Source organism: Labrus mixtus, chromosome 2, assembly GCF_963584025.1.
Source record: "Labrus mixtus chromosome 2, fLabMix1.1, whole genome shotgun sequence".
Classification (NCBI taxonomy): domain Eukaryota; kingdom Metazoa; phylum Chordata; class Actinopteri; order Labriformes; family Labridae; genus Labrus; species Labrus mixtus.
In genome coordinates this window covers 13,200,623-13,216,185 of record NC_083613.1, presented here as the reverse complement: position 1 = coordinate 13,216,185, position 15,563 = coordinate 13,200,623, and the positions used below count along the sequence as shown (strand labels likewise).

General features: G+C 44.3%; 1 non-coding gene across 1 annotated transcript; it reads right to left on the bottom strand.

Moving 5' to 3' along the window:
• Positions 1 to 1,049: 1,049 nt before the first annotated feature.
• trnar-ccg (transfer RNA arginine (anticodon CCG)) lies at positions 1,050 to 1,122 on the bottom strand. The gene has a single exon. It is a non-coding gene; the product is annotated as a tRNA-Arg (tRNA).
• Between the last annotated feature and the right edge of the window lie 14,441 nt (positions 1,123 to 15,563).

Sequence of the window (15,563 nt, the reverse complement as noted above, 5' to 3'; positions counted from 1 at the left end):
CCAGTGTCCCCATGCTTACTCCTCTTCCTCTTTTTTCCTGATTCTGTCTTCTCTCCTATAGACAGATAATTCCTCTTAATTTTTCTTTGTTGACCTTAATCGACAATCTTTGGTTTTCACAGCAATAATGCATGCAACGCTTAGCAAGGCAACAAGAGTGATTGCTGTCAGCACTTAGGGAGGTTTCCTGCTGTCGTTGCAAAATTTGCAAATATTCGGCCACTGCTTTGGTTAAAGTTTGTGAGACCTCAAGAGGCCCCTTACTGGTCTGGGGCCCCAAGCAGCTGCCTGTTCACATGCAGCGCCTCTGGAAAGAGTGCAGCACCCAACGTCTTTTCTTCTGAGCGCTCAACCTTTTTTTTTGTGCGGCCGCTTCGAGCGCTCAAGTTGAGAATCTTTCAACTTTTCAGAAAAGCGCTGTTGACATCACCGGTGCTTTTTTCCAAATGTATGATATTGCCTGTAGTTTTACCGCCAACGGATCGTCCTCCTCGCTCCGTGTCTGATGGGGAAATAAACGATCTCAAACATAAAACATGCAGTAAAAAGTAACGGAGCAGTGTCGGTCATACAGTGGCCGTTGTCAGCAGGCTGTTGTCATGGAGACAGGACGGACGTGCAGGGCTTTTCTTCTCAGCGCACCAACGCTTCATACAAGAGTTACCGAGCGCATAGGCAGCGCCTTTCTGCCGAAAAAAAATGCTAGGTGGACACGGGGCCTGATGTGATCGAAAAAAGCTCAAAGACAAATGTGGAGACTGAAACAATTCTCTGGAGACCCAGTTTGAAGTTTATGTCCAGAACCCGTTTCAGTAAAGTGTGGACAGTGGCAACAGCCTACGAGTTATAGCCTGATGTGCACCTCCTCAAAAATTAAAGTGGGGGCACCCACTGGTCTTGGAGGTTATGTTGCACGCCCGATATGCCGAGGTTGTGGTCCTCGTCGTTGCGGTTGTGTGATCGGGTCCTGCCTTGGCCTTTCGCTGCATATCATTTTAAACGACACACACTTGGGATTTTATCAAGATGCAAGTATGTTCACAGAAATACAACCCAGGTGGGACTCGAACCCACAATCCCCAGCTCCGGAGGCTGATGCCTTATCCATTAGGCCACTGGGTTTGTGATTGATTGATCATCGGTTCATTTCTGAATTTCAGACCTTTGATGGTTTCCTCCTGTAGCACCATGATCCACAGAGACATGAAAAATAACACAGATAATAATGATGACTGCTCTCATGATGACTGCTGGCAAACCGAGGGGCGTCCAAAACGGCCGTGTGGGGGTGCCTTAAAACCGTCTACCTCCTCTGGTCCAAACAAATCCAGAGCATTCAGGACCAGAATCTAAAGTTAGAAGGAGGACATACTGGCTGCTGCATTGTTGTCAGAGAAGCCAGCACTTCAACATAGCATGTTTCCTTAATGTCTGATCATATAGTAAGCTCACTTTATCATTTCACTCACTACACATGTGGACCTTTAAGACGCCTCTTTATAATCCTTGAGTCCTGCGGAGGTCAGTGAGTTCCTGTGTGCACAAACAAAAAAGTAAAAATCTCAATTTTAGACATTATTTTAATAAGTTATCTCCTTCAAATGAACCAACTCCACCGTCAGCCGAGTGGAATTAACACGCTGCAAGCTGGGCTGACGATTTCACAGATGTCATTGAGGGGGTTAAACAGGGGTTAAACTAATCATCCTTTGTTAAGTGTCTGCTCTTACCACCTACTCTCCTTGTGGACCCAGCATGCGTCTACACAGTAACCGTCCCAAAATAGCACAAAGGACTCGTACATCATTGCCTGTGTGCCGTTAAAGGTACCTATCACAGGACAGGAGGGATCTGCACTTCACTTCTAGGGGGGAAAAAAAAAATCAAAAGCAAGTTTCTTGGTTTTGAAAAATGCAAATCCACCAGCCTTTTTTTTTTAATCTCTGAGTGTGAAATTTACTCCCCTAAAAGTGCTTTATAAATTCCTCCGCTGCTTGCTCTGAGAATCGTTGAATCAGTGCAACGTCAGGTGACGTCCCGGTCATGTTTTTTTCAGTGAATCTCTCCATCTCTAATGCTCAGGAAAGGTATTCATATTTCAATACATTATTAATGACTTCACAGTGTATCCCTGTTGTTTTTTTCTTATGCTTCAAAGCTGTATCGTCGCCTACGTTTCTTCATGTTGTATTGGGTCCTTTCCGTCTGTACGTGAAGGGCAGAGTGGCCTCTGTCAGGCTCCTCGGTGAAGTCAGAGAGGAGGAGTCGTTAGCTTTGGATATTAGTCGTCTGTCCATCATCTCTGCTGCACTCTGAGCTCCCCAGAGACTCTGAATGAGGGAAAGGAGGTGGAGGAAGGGAGAGGGGGAGGGAAAGAAAAAGGGAAAGGAGGCGGAGGGATGGCATGTAATTGTGTGTGTGTGTGTGTGTGTGTGTGTGTGTGTGTGTGTGTGTGTGTGTGTGTCCATCAACCCGTAGAGGACCTCTGAAGTCCCAAACAGAGGGAGGTGTACTGCTGCATTGCGTAAAGGCTTCACTGCTCTACCGTGCAGCGAGCAGACCGACTGACTGACTGAGAGGGCTGAATGACTGACTGACTGACTGTTTGACCGCCTGCCTCCGGGATTTACTGTCGGCTGTAAACGGTCCGTGTGAAGTGAAAATCTCACAGGGCGGTGGGTAACCTTGCAGGCTTTCAGTGAAGTCGTCTCCTCACCACCACAGAGGACTCGACTGTGCCAGAAAATGAAACTTAGCAACTCAAAGATTTGAATAATAGACACCCACAGTGTCAAGTCTTTTCAGTACATGGTGTTCATGTCTTCAATAACAGTCCCACTCAGTGTCAATGGGATACAAAATTAGGCCACTCTTTAGGGCGGGGCTACCTTTTGATTGACATTTTGCTACCAATCGGCCTTTGAAAAAATCGCTTGTGCTCTTGTGCTGGATGAGTCTTGCTCTGAATGTGTTTGGCCAGCACGTCGTGGAGTGGGTGTGAGACATTGTCCAAGAGGCAGCGCAGCTTAGACAGCATCCTCCCCTTTGACGCTGCCCGTCAGAGAGTCCAGCTCCACCCCCACAACGTCGCTGGACATGTGATTCGGTTTATTGAGTCTGTTGGAGTCCGCTACCCTCAGCCTGCTGCCCCAACCCAGACTCCTAAAACATCCTCAGCATCGTCCTGCAGATGATAAAGGACCTCAGCCTCTTCAGGAAGTAAAGGCGACTCAGGCCCTTCTTGAAGATGGCCACCAGTTCCTTCTTCTTTCTCACGTTGAGCTGGACACGGTTTCTGCTCGCACCACGCATCAAAGTCGCCAATCACAGCCCCGTACTCGGCCTCCTCACCCTTGCTGACGCATGCGTCAAAAACCTTCTGAAGGTGGCAGGACTCGGTGTTGTAGTTGAAGTTAGCTATGTTGCAATCAAAGTTAGCATCCTAATGAAAATTAATACGTTTACATCAGTCTATATAAAATGTGGACGTAGCCTCGGTGACAGTCATGCATTGTTTTTGGAGCAGACTTTTGAAGCCAAATGATGACGGCTCCCTTGCTGATAATCCAGACCCCCATGTACAGATTCTACATTTCTATCTGTAAATAGAGATTAATAGAAGCCTTTATTGAACACATGAAGGTTAACAGTGCAGAGTAGAATCATTTGCATAACTCTATCTCAGAGCTAATAAGTTATTTACGGGCTTTATAGAATAACTACACTTTCAAAAATATCACTGTAATTTCAAATTACTGGCTAATAATTGAGTGTAGCAAAATCACAGAAGTATACTGTGATTGTTTTACAGTAATATACATGAAAATCACAGTATTACATTGTGTTTCTAGTGCTCTTTCTCCTGGTCGGCAGTTTGAATTTTAACGGTCCCAGCGCTGCGCGGTCACATCAGAACAGATTAGGCTTAAATTTGAATTCACAGAAATTTACGGTAACATTACAAATTATTACCCAACATGCATTGCAAAAGCTTCATCACAATAGTTTACTGTGAAAATTTACTGTGAAAACCTGGTGATTTCTAACAGTGTATGTTAAATCTACTCTGATGAATACAGTTCTCTGCTCCTGCTGTCCACTGCACTACCTTTGTGCTCATATTTGGTTGTGTTTGTGGGCGTAAATCCAGCTCCCGCTGTCCTGTCACGTTCCCCTCTTCCCTGCATTGCTCCGTGACAGTTCTACTGCACAAGCTTTCTGGGGCACGAAGCGCTCGGCTCTGGATGCTTTCCAAGTGTTTCTGTCGAGGAGAGAAGGGGGCCCAGCCTCCTGCAGTATTTTATTCCTATTTCAGACAGGTACAGGGAAAGACACAGAGCGGAGTGAAGGCAGCGAGAGATTTTTTTCACTGCTCCCATCGTGCAGTCGGAGTGTGCGGGGAAACACAGTCCAGTGACCGAAAACCACCGGGGCACAGGGAGGACACGAGGTCCTCGCTGAGTCTGTTGTACCTGTCATGTTTTTCCATCGACAGACGGCACTCAGTGTTACCTTCTGACGATGCTATGACTCACTCCCTGAGCAGCGCCCTTCCTCTCCTTTTGCTCCACATACACAAAAAAAAAAATCTAAACTTGTTTATGTTTTAAACACTAGAAAACTCTGGAGGGTTTCCAGTCGTCACGCTGAGCTGCTTCCTTTCTGCTCTCCCACAGGCCTGCTGCTGGACCTCAGGGAGCGCGTGATCTCTGACACCACAATATGGCAAGCTCGGTAATGAGCTCCGGTGAAAACAATGTAACTCCTCAGTTCAGGTGACTTACGTTTGAATGTGCTGAGTGTATCACTTCTTCCAGACATTTGCTGCAAACAGTATTAATTACTGGATGAAATGCTCGATGGTGACTCGGTTCACTGAACACACAAACAAATTAAACAAAAATATAAAGAGTGGAAATACAACAAGCTGCCACATGCATCATGAAATGTCAAAAAGAGAAAAAAGGCCGTTTAGACGGATCATTCAGGATCGTTGAAGTGGGGTAGTACGAGGTCTTTGTCAAAGTAAGATTAAGTCAAATATATGATCATGAAGGATATTAATGCTCTTCAGTCAGGAGCGGCGCCAGAGATTTTTCCGCCCCAAATTGACAAAATTTTGTCGCCCCTCATGGAGGGTATTTTGGCTTCACTTTTGTACGACAGGAGGAGCTGAAAGTGTGTCGTCCATCTTCTATATTTCTTACAGCCTGCTGAGAACGTCTCCCTTCCTCTGCTGAGTCTGCGTCAAAGTTTATCATCATGTAATGTTTTTAAAGGAAAATTAAGCTCCTCTGTGTCAATTTGCATTTAAAGCAAGACAGTCATATGATTCACTTTTGATTCAAAGCGATGGGTTGGTGTTGTCTTCTGATATTCAAACCGTCCTGTATGAGGATGGGTGTGGTTTTCTGCTCACTACGAGATTTAGCAGCAGAATATGACTTCCTCGTTTTCAGCTCCTAATCTATATTTTTCATCTCTATTCAATGGAGACAAATCAGACAAGAATTCACAACACAAGTCTTTTTTTTTTTATCTCCCTGTACTGAGAGAACATTTGAAGTGTCCAGCCCACTGTTGGTGTGAACTAATGTTGGAGTAGAAATGCTGGAGTGACTGCAGAGGAGCCGAACAGACTCCTGCTTCAGGTGAGTGAGGAGGAGCACGAGGAGACGGAGGGGAGCCAATGTGGAGAGTGATGCATGAGATATGAGACTCACCACCCCCATGCAGCTTTTAGAGTGCCTCCTCGGTTGTGTGTCTATGTGTGTGTGTGAGTGTGTGTGTGTATGTGTTTGTGCATTTATGCGTGTGTGTCCTCTTATGAGCATGGGAGCATCAGAGAGAGAGAGAGAGAGAGAGAGCCAACAAGTGAGAAAGAGTGCAGAGAAGAGACAGAGGGAAGTGTGTGCTCGTGTGTGTGTGTGTGTGTGTGTGTGTGTGTGTGTGTGTGTGTGTGTGTGTGTGTGTGTGTGCTCGTGTGTGTGTGTGTGTGTGTGTGTGTGTGTGTGTGTGTGTGTGAGAGGGAGAGAGAGTGTGTGTTTTTCTGTGAAGTCATCCTAATTAATAGCCGCTAGTGTTTGGCTGAAAGCGGGGCTCCTTAAATTAGAAACCCCTCTGTTGTCTAACTTGGAGGGATAAACTTGCCGTATTAGCACCAACGTTTTCCGGAGAGTCAGAGTAATGATATGTTAAATATCTTTGCAGAGCGCTTTCCCAAACAAAACACTACAAAGTAGAGGAAGTTATTGTTCAGAAAATGCTAAAGAGAAAAGACGTGTGCTGTCATTCAGCCATTTGTTTGCCTCCTATAACTGAATCAGCTGCAGGATTCTTTAAGCTTTGTCCTTATTGAAGGAGAATCTGCATCTACAAGAAAAAAGGGTGCAGATGATGGTATGAGTGTGTGTGTGTGTGTGTGTGTGTGTGTGTGTGTGTGTGTGTGTGTGTGTGCGTGCGTGTGTGTCGTGTGGTAATAGAGCTGATCACAGCTCGGTGCAGTGATCAATACTATCAGCTGCATGAGCTGCAGTCATCCTACCTACCTTCTATTTTATGTGTCAGTTACCCAAATCCTTCTTTTTCAAATGCTCTCTCTCTCTCTCTCTCTCTCTCTCTCTCTCTCTCTCTCTCACACACACACACACACACACACACACACACCTAGCATCCTAACACACACGCTCCATCTATCCCTCAGAGGATAAAGATTGTGCTGACAGAGCAATCTTACAGTAACCACCCATGGCTCCAGTCCAATGAGAAAGGGTGTGTCAATGTGTGTGTGTGTGTGTGTGTGTGTGTGCAGATCCCTCGTATGTCCGTTGCCATAGGACCGATGAGAGAGAGAGAGAGAGAGAGAGAGAGAGAGAGAGAGAGAGAGAGAGAGAGAGAGAGAGAGCAAGAAGTGTTCGACGTTTACACTGCTGAAATCACAATCCAATGTCCCAAAGTAAAATTTTTATGACTCCAATCTACGAAAAGAACCTCCTCTTTTTTCCTCATATTTTAATTTATATCAACAGGGACTGGGAAAAAAAATGTGTTTGGATGAATATTCGTCACATTGTGCTTCCTTAATGAACCAAAACTCAATTGATTCAAACATGGATTAAGTGTATCTGATGTCGATCAAAGCTGTCTGAGAGAAACACTTTCAAAGTGGACTTTGTGTTAATGAGAGAGCTTAGATTATTAAAATAAGACACAGAAAGTCACCTAACCACATCAAAGCTGGAACACTAACTGTTTTCAGACATGCACTTCCTGTTTAGTTTCTGGTCCTGAATGCTCTGGATTTGTTTGGACCAGAGAAGGTATTTTGCAACGTTCTCGGCAAGCGTTGAAATAGTGAGTTATGTCTGCTGTAGAAGAGATGGGAGAGAGTCTCAGAATCTGTGACATGACATGTGAGTGAAAATAAAAAATAAAAACGTGTCACTCAGGTCAGAGTGACATTTCTGAAGAAGTCTGAAGCGAGCAGCGACTGTGGAAGTCCAATTTTGTTCTTAAAAGTTTCCAGTGTAATGTAGGGTATTTACGCTCCTGTCTGCAATGTGTGACTCGCAGAGGCTGAATGGTGAAACGAAGTTGTTCCGCCCCTGATTCTCCGTCAGAGGTAGTGACAGAGGCGTGATTGGGGGAACGCGCGGGCAATGAAAAACTTTGTAGTGAAACAACAACAGACATTAAATATGATCAGACATTAATGAAACATGCTATGTTGAAATGCTGGCTTCTCTGACAACAATGCAGCAGCCAGTATGTCCTCCTTCTAACTTTAGATTCTGGTCCTGAATGCTCTGGATTTGTTTTGGACGCCCCTCGGTTTGCCAGATATAAGAGCAGTTATCAGGTCAAACCAACAGGAGTTGCAGCGATGGAAGCGGGCAAGAGAACTGGTTCAGATAGAAGTGATTGTACCCGACCTAAAAAGCCTCTGCATGTTTCTAATAAGCTCCACGAGCAGAAACGTGCTCAAACTAGGATCAATATTGGAGATGCTTTTGAAAAATGGAGAGAGGTTAGAACACAGAAAGGTTTACAGACCCATGCAGAGCTGGCTAAACACTGAAGCTTCAGTTTCCACCACATGGCAACCTGCGTGAGCATCGACTCTAGAGAGGAGGGGGCGGGGGGGAGACAGCTCTCTACAATGAATTTGAATTTGGACTGCAGTACCCATTTTAAACAATAGGGGTCAGAGTTACATTCACTCAAATGTAACTGTTGAAAATACGGCTGTGTACGACTCACACGACTCCTGTTTGCCGTGAAGCTTGCAGCCTTCTTCGAGTATCTTTCTACTTCCTTCTCCGCTGGGGATAGCAGGAGGTCAAACATGGCGGTTGAGAAAACTGCCACAGAAAAGCCACTTCCTTAAGTCCTCACAGGAGATCAAGTATCAAGAACCACATTGAGACAAAAGGAATAAGGAAGCAAAACGTTCTGTGGGAAATGTGGGCTGAATTCTGTGATGTTGAATCGACTTGAGGGGAAGCAAAGAGTGGCGAGGAAATAACCTGTTATGATGTCATTTATTGTTTTTTTTTTAATTTGTTAAAAACACTCGACTTCCTGACAGACACAGAACATACAAACACCAGATGTATCCTTCTCTCCTTCCTAACGGCTTTCTCTCAGCAGACCATGAATCAGTGTTTATTGATCAGGCTGTGTTTTGTGTCTCGTCCTGGAGAGGTGTACACACACACACACACACACACACACACACACACACACACACACACACAAACACACACACACACACACACAGACACACAAACTGCTGATAGCGAGCTTTCCAGAGCAGCGGAAATCAGTGAACACATTATGTGTACACTCAGAGGGTCCATGCATATTTGATGGCTATGAAAAGGTAAGACTGAGTGAGGCCGATGACGGCCTTTGTGCTCACTCTTAATACAACACAATATCTACTTCAGAAACAACGCAGCATTCTTCACAATAGCCCACATGTTGTAATTTGATGTGAATAATGCCATTACTCAGCGTTAGAAAAGTCTGATTCAAGGCGAAACAAGCTGCAGCCTTCATGCCCACCATGCAGGCAAACAGCAAAGAGGAAGTCTCTCATGTCCACAGTCTTTCCTGACATCCTTTGTGTGTACATTTCTCACATTATTCCACTTATTTAAAGTATTTGCAGCTCCAACAGGGTGTGAACTACAGTGAAAGTGTTAGTGTTACTTCTTTTGGCAACCGATGTCTAGACCTACAGTATCCCCCCCCCCCCCCCCCCCCCCCCCCCCCTACTGTAACAGCACTGTTTAGCCCGGCTGAAAACGCCCATGCAGCCTCTCCCTGCTCTCTCTGCATGTGACTTTGCAGATATGATGCGTGCCCTTGAAAGAGACCTTGGCTTGCATTGCAGTGATGGCAACGAGAGCGGCAGGCAGCCTGCTTACACTGCTGCCCCTCTGTGGACAACGTGGAGACTGTCATCCCTCTGCAGCAGGTCTTACAGCATGCCCTACAGTACGGTCTGCTTGAATGAGAGGAGGGGGGTTTTCTGAATGAGGAGGTTTAATAGTCTTAGGAGCGAGTTATAAGTCCTGATACTTTGCTTACTGTATGGTGGTGAAGAAGCTGATTCACAACCTCTGCAATGAAAGAAACAGAACTGATGCATTTAAACAATTTAAGCTCACACAGACGTCACATGTGTAAAAAAAAAGGAATAAAGAAGTGAAGCACTGTGTGTGTTAGGATAAGCTGTTAATGCTTATTTTAGACCAGTTCCGTGTCTTTGAAACCGCCCCCAGTTTGATAAATGAACCAGAAAAGACTGCAGGGCGTCGTAGACATGTGACTCCCTGAGGAAAAAACAGACAAATACCAACAGCAATCTTTAAAAAAAGAAAAAAGAAACCTGATTGCTTGCATGATAGTTAACAAGTCATTCAGAGTTTTGAATCTACCACTACGGCTGGCTACACTTGTTGAGTCTATGCCCGACATTTGGCTCCATTTTGGGGCTTGTTGCAACTGATTATTTGTCCAAATTATCCTCAAGTGTTCGGTGACAATTCAATAATTTTAGTGCAAGTCTGAGCCTCCCCTCAAACTGTTAATATCAGACATGTTTAACAGCACCAGGATAAATATATAGACCCAAACATGCAGGCTCACACAGAGGCAGAGTTTATTTTAACAGTCAGGGTCGGTACTCAGGTGATCACCCCACAGCATAGCGACGCAAACCAGGCTGGCTTTTCTCCCTCATTAGGTCACAAGGCCCTGGTTGCACCCACCCAAAGTCTGCAGCCTACAGAGGAAAAATCTCACTCTATATACCGAGAATGGTGCAAATTTAAAAACGTTCCCACCGAGCGATTGTTAAAGTTTCAGATTTGATCAGATTAAGTGTCACAGCACATTCTACGCCAGGATCTCAACGTGGAGCTGCTTTTCACCTCTTCAAATATCTGACAGTATCTATAAGTCTGCAGTTCTTCAGATGACCCACATGAGAGTGACAAAAAAAAACAGTATTTAAGAGGCTGCAGCACAAGAGAATGCATTCTCCCCAACACTTTCACAGCTTCATCCACAGCTGAGACAAAAAGTGAAACTTCTTCTTCTGGACTAAACAGAAGCTTAGGAAGAAACACAATCACCAATCCTTTTTAAAAAAGACAGAAGAAGACACTTCAGTGTTTCCTTGTATTGGCGTTTCCTTGCAGTGATTGTTGCTCTTATTATCTCCTTATCAATAATGCAGCAGGTACCGCGTTAAAGAGAGGGGACCAAAGGAAAGAGAAAAAGGGCAGAGCATTTAAGGGAAAGCAGATAAAAGCTCTGCAGAGCAGGAACAATTGATAATCTGCGTTTCTGGATGGGAAGTTGTTTATCTGCTTTGTTTGTTTGCTGCCGTCGTGTGTTTGTTCAGGCAGGGAAATCCTGGGCTCTCTGCTGGCGGTTATCTCACACGGCTGCTGAGATAAGCTGCTCTCTGTGCCCAAACCTGGCCTGTAAAAATGAAAGAAAGAATTACTTCTGGGGGATTCTTGATGCTGCTGCAACGTTCAGGTGTGTATCTGTATGTGTGGACGTAAGAGAGGGAGAGAGATGCTGTGTGGGTGTTCTGCATCATATGAGGACAGATGTAAGGATGCACGGTGCTGTTGCAGCACTTGTTGGTACATTGGCCTTTAGCTTATATAACACTTTTTTCTAGTCTTCTGACTATTCAAAGCGTTTTTACACCGCAGGTCACACCGACACATTCACACACTGATGGTAGAGGCTGCTATGGAAAGCGACCATCAGAAGCGCAGGACCAATTTGGGGTTAAGTGTCTTGCCCAAAGACACTTAGACATGTGGCTGCAGGAGCTGGGGATCAAACCCCTGACCTTCCAGTTGAGAGACAACCGACTTAGCCTCAGCCGCCCCATTTTGACTTGTTTATGTATGTATTGTATATCATATGTGATTCTTTATCAGTGTTTTCCTGACCTTTTTTTTCTTGGAGTCCGAACCATCAGCACAGACTAAACCTCTTGCATCGGTCTGTAAACCTTTCTGTGTTCTAACCTCTCTCCATGTTTCAAAAGCATCTCCACTATTGATCCTAGTTTGAGCATGTTTCTGCTCGTGGAGCTTATTAGAAACATGCAGAGGCTTTTTAGGTCGGGTACAATCACTTCTATCTGAACCAGTTCTCTTGTCCGCTTCCATCGCTGCAACACCTGTTGGTTTGACCTGATAACTGCTCTCATATCTGACAAACCGAGGGGCGTCCAAAACGGTCGTGTGGGGGTGTCTTAAAACCACCTACCTTCTCTGGTCCAAACAAATCCAGAGCATTCAGGACCAGAATCTAAAGTTAGAAGGAGGACATACTGGCTGCTGCATTGTTGTCAGAGAAGCCAGCACTTCAACATAGCATGTTTGATCATATTTAATGTCTGTTGTTGTTTCAAAGTTTTTCATTGCCAGCGCGTTCCCCCAATCACGCCTCTGTCACTACCTCTGACGAAGAATCAGGGGCGGAACAACTTCGTTTCACCATTCAGCCTCGGCGAGTCACACATTGCAGACAGGAGCGTAAATACCCTACATTACACTGGAAATTTTAAGAACAAAATTGTACTTCCACAGTCGCTGCTCGCTTCAGACTTCTTCAGAAATGTCACTCTGACCTGCGTGACACATTTTTATTGTGCTGCAAAGAGCTTTTCACTCACATGTCACGTCACATATTCTGAGACTCTCTTCTGTCCTCTCCCTCCCATCTCTTCTACAGCAGACATAACTCACTATTTCAACGCTTGCCGAGAACGTTGCAAAATACGGACACGTGGTAATATGTACCCACAGCTAAACATTTTTAAGATTGTTTTAACGCTGTCTTTTTTTTATATTTAATGCAACTTTAACCACATGTTGTTTTTGCTCAAACCACCAATCAGACACAGTGACTGCAGAGGTTAGAGGACAAAACTAGAATACACTGTGTCGTTTTCAATAAGCTCTTTAAAAAGGAGAGCTTTGCACTTTGTATGTTTTTTCATGTATCGCCTGTTTTTCACACCCATTCCATAAAGAAGCAGCAAACTACTAAATTAGAGGTTCATGGCGCCCTACATTAACCTTAAGTTGTACCTGATCTTTAACATGATCCGCGATGATCTTCAGTCCTGCTTGTGAGGGAACATTTTTACCATTACTCATAGATGATATATCAACTCACTGGCTTAAAGAATTAGAGAGTAGCTGTTCAGAGTCTCTCTTTTACCAATCGTTGCAACATCTTGTCAGCTGTCTCAAGTTATGAGTGTGCACAATCGTCCCATTCTTTAGTGTCCCCTGTGTACCTTCTAGGGTTTACACAATAGCAGATTTGAAACCTTTGGATCAAATGTAATACCATGGCAACTAATATAAGGTTATTTCTTGTTTTTAATTACCCCAAAAAAAATGCAGTTGTCTACTGTAACAGTCAGAATATTGCAGCAGTACCAAATAGCGCCACTAGGTGGTGCCTGTTATGTTTTGAGTTGCTATATAGAGAGTTGTTACTCTCTGACAGCCATCTTGCATGTGAGTTAAAGTGATGAGTCAGTACAGGTAATGTCTATATTATACTGTCAATGTACGATAAGTGAATATAGCGCCGTGGAGACCTGGCATTGTACGGTCGATATTAAATATCGTACAATAAAAGTGCCGTAAGGACTTTACTTTTTTTCAAATATCTGTATAATACTGTCTTTTTATGTATCCCGTTATCAATAATGTGGAAGTTGAGTTTGTAATACAAACCAGACCATAGACTGTAAATATGAATGTTTGAAGAATGCGTGATGTCACTCGTCTGTTCCTGCAGGGGGCGCTGGAGTCCCATCTATGGCGGTCTCCATGCTGGAAATGCTGTCTCAGTCTAACTTTCAGTCAACCTAACGACAGGCTGAGAGCTGGAGCTGAGGCGGGTTTTAAACCTCCTGACAAACCGTTACACCGCGCCTACCTGTCAATCAGGTCAGCTACACGCCTTATTGTGAATAACTCTTATCCTTCATCAAATCAAAACTGATGAGTCATCAAAACATTCACCCCCCGTACAGTGTGTGTCGATCGAGACATGAGCTAATCAGACCTATTTGTTTTTTTGAACCAGGCTGTAAACATGTTAATCTCTGCTGTAAAAACAGGCTTTTTAGAATGGGTGTGTATGTGACTTCCTGTGCTTCTGCCTCCAGCCTCTAGTGGACACTCGAGGAACTGCAGGATCTTGCACTTCAACACTGCAGGTTGCCGCTGGGAATAGACCCTTTGCTTATTTTGTAGATGTATGAACTGCTGGTAACTTATGTCACTTTGCCATGTCACTGAGAAAACCTTCATTTTATTATCAGGTGTTTGTTGTGTTGCTGAGACAGCAGCCAGTCCTGCATTGCAATGTCACTGTTAAAATCTACAACACAAAGAGCTTCACTGAAAATCTATCCCTCTGGACTCTCTCTCTCACACACACACACACACACACACACACACACACACACACACACACACACACACACACACACACACACACACACACTCACACACACACACACACACACACACACACACACACACACACGGTGGCGTATAGAAGTGCATTTGTAAGATCTCTGAGCTGAGTGGAAGGAGGAGGAGAGCAGAGGGGGAGATAAAGTAAGTGCATTTCAGTCTCTGTGCACGTCCTACTGCGTCACACACATACACACACACACACACATTCCTCCTCTCTGTGACTCACTCCCCACCCTCCTCCCCCAAACTCTGCTCAGCCTCCCAACAATCAATCTGTCCGTGCTCTGCTATCGGCCCTGCTCTTGCTTTCTTTCTGCTTCACTCTCCCCCTCAGCCCTCAGTCCCTTCAATAACTTTCTTTTCATCTTTCTCAACTTTTCTCTTTTTCTCTCGTGGCAAAGATCCCACCCGGGCCTCCTCCACCCATCTCTCCCTCGCAGGGTTCCCCTCCAAACCACCATCATGCCGTCTGTTCTTATGCAACCACAGCCATGGTTGTGTGTGTGGGGGGGGAGATAGCCCTGCAATGCAGCACAGTTATAAAATAGCGGCAGACATTATGGGGGCTGCAGCTGGGACAAAACTCTGCCACTTCCCCCGCTGCTGTGTGGTTACTGTGCGGTGTTGAAACACAACTTTGGACCCTTAATTTGACATGTGCTCCATGGCAGGCTGACTTTATGGCCCTTAACATGACCAGTATTTTAATGGCTGTTCTTCAAGGTCAAATCAGTGCAACCTGGAAGCTGGATTCATTCTAGAAACAACACGTCCCGCTCACAAGGTTCAAACAATAATAAGATGTTTTATTGTAACTTGAACCAAGTTTTAAAACAAGTTATAATACCAAAAAAGAAACAACTGGCACCCTCTTGTTATGGCATGTACAATGTTTCAGACTCAGCTGGCAGAATCTGTGAATCTGTCCTTATCAAACATGTCAGCGCACTGATTTGTCTGGTCTGACGATTTTGCTCAGCAGGTTTGACATTTGACAATGCTTCTAGGTGTTGACATCATTTACATGTGAGGCGTTGTCTCCAGGTTTCCTGAAGAAAAAGTGTACCGCTGTGCAGTGGCATAAAGCTATCCAAAATACAGCAATACCACTTCCCCCCAAGACTCAAGAGAATAAATACATCTTAAATGTTTATCTTGAGAGGTGAGCATTAGATTCAAGATATTAACTGTCACTTTAAATCTGGGTACAGATATGTAAAAATATTTTGTGTGTTGACTCCAATTAAATGGGTAATTATCAAATATAAAAGACAAATTAAGTAAAGTAAAATTGAAATAGAAAACAGAGTCACCTGCAATATAAATATGCATAATGTATAAATAACATACAAATAGAAAGAATATTTTTGAAATGTGTAGCATATGAGGAAGTATGGAAGCCCTAAGAGAACATTTAACCATGTTCTGTACATTATGATAGTTTTCTCAAGATCGCGATTTATTCGTCTTGTAATGATAATGATTAGACCCTTCAGGGTGCACAGTCTTTGTTGGGCC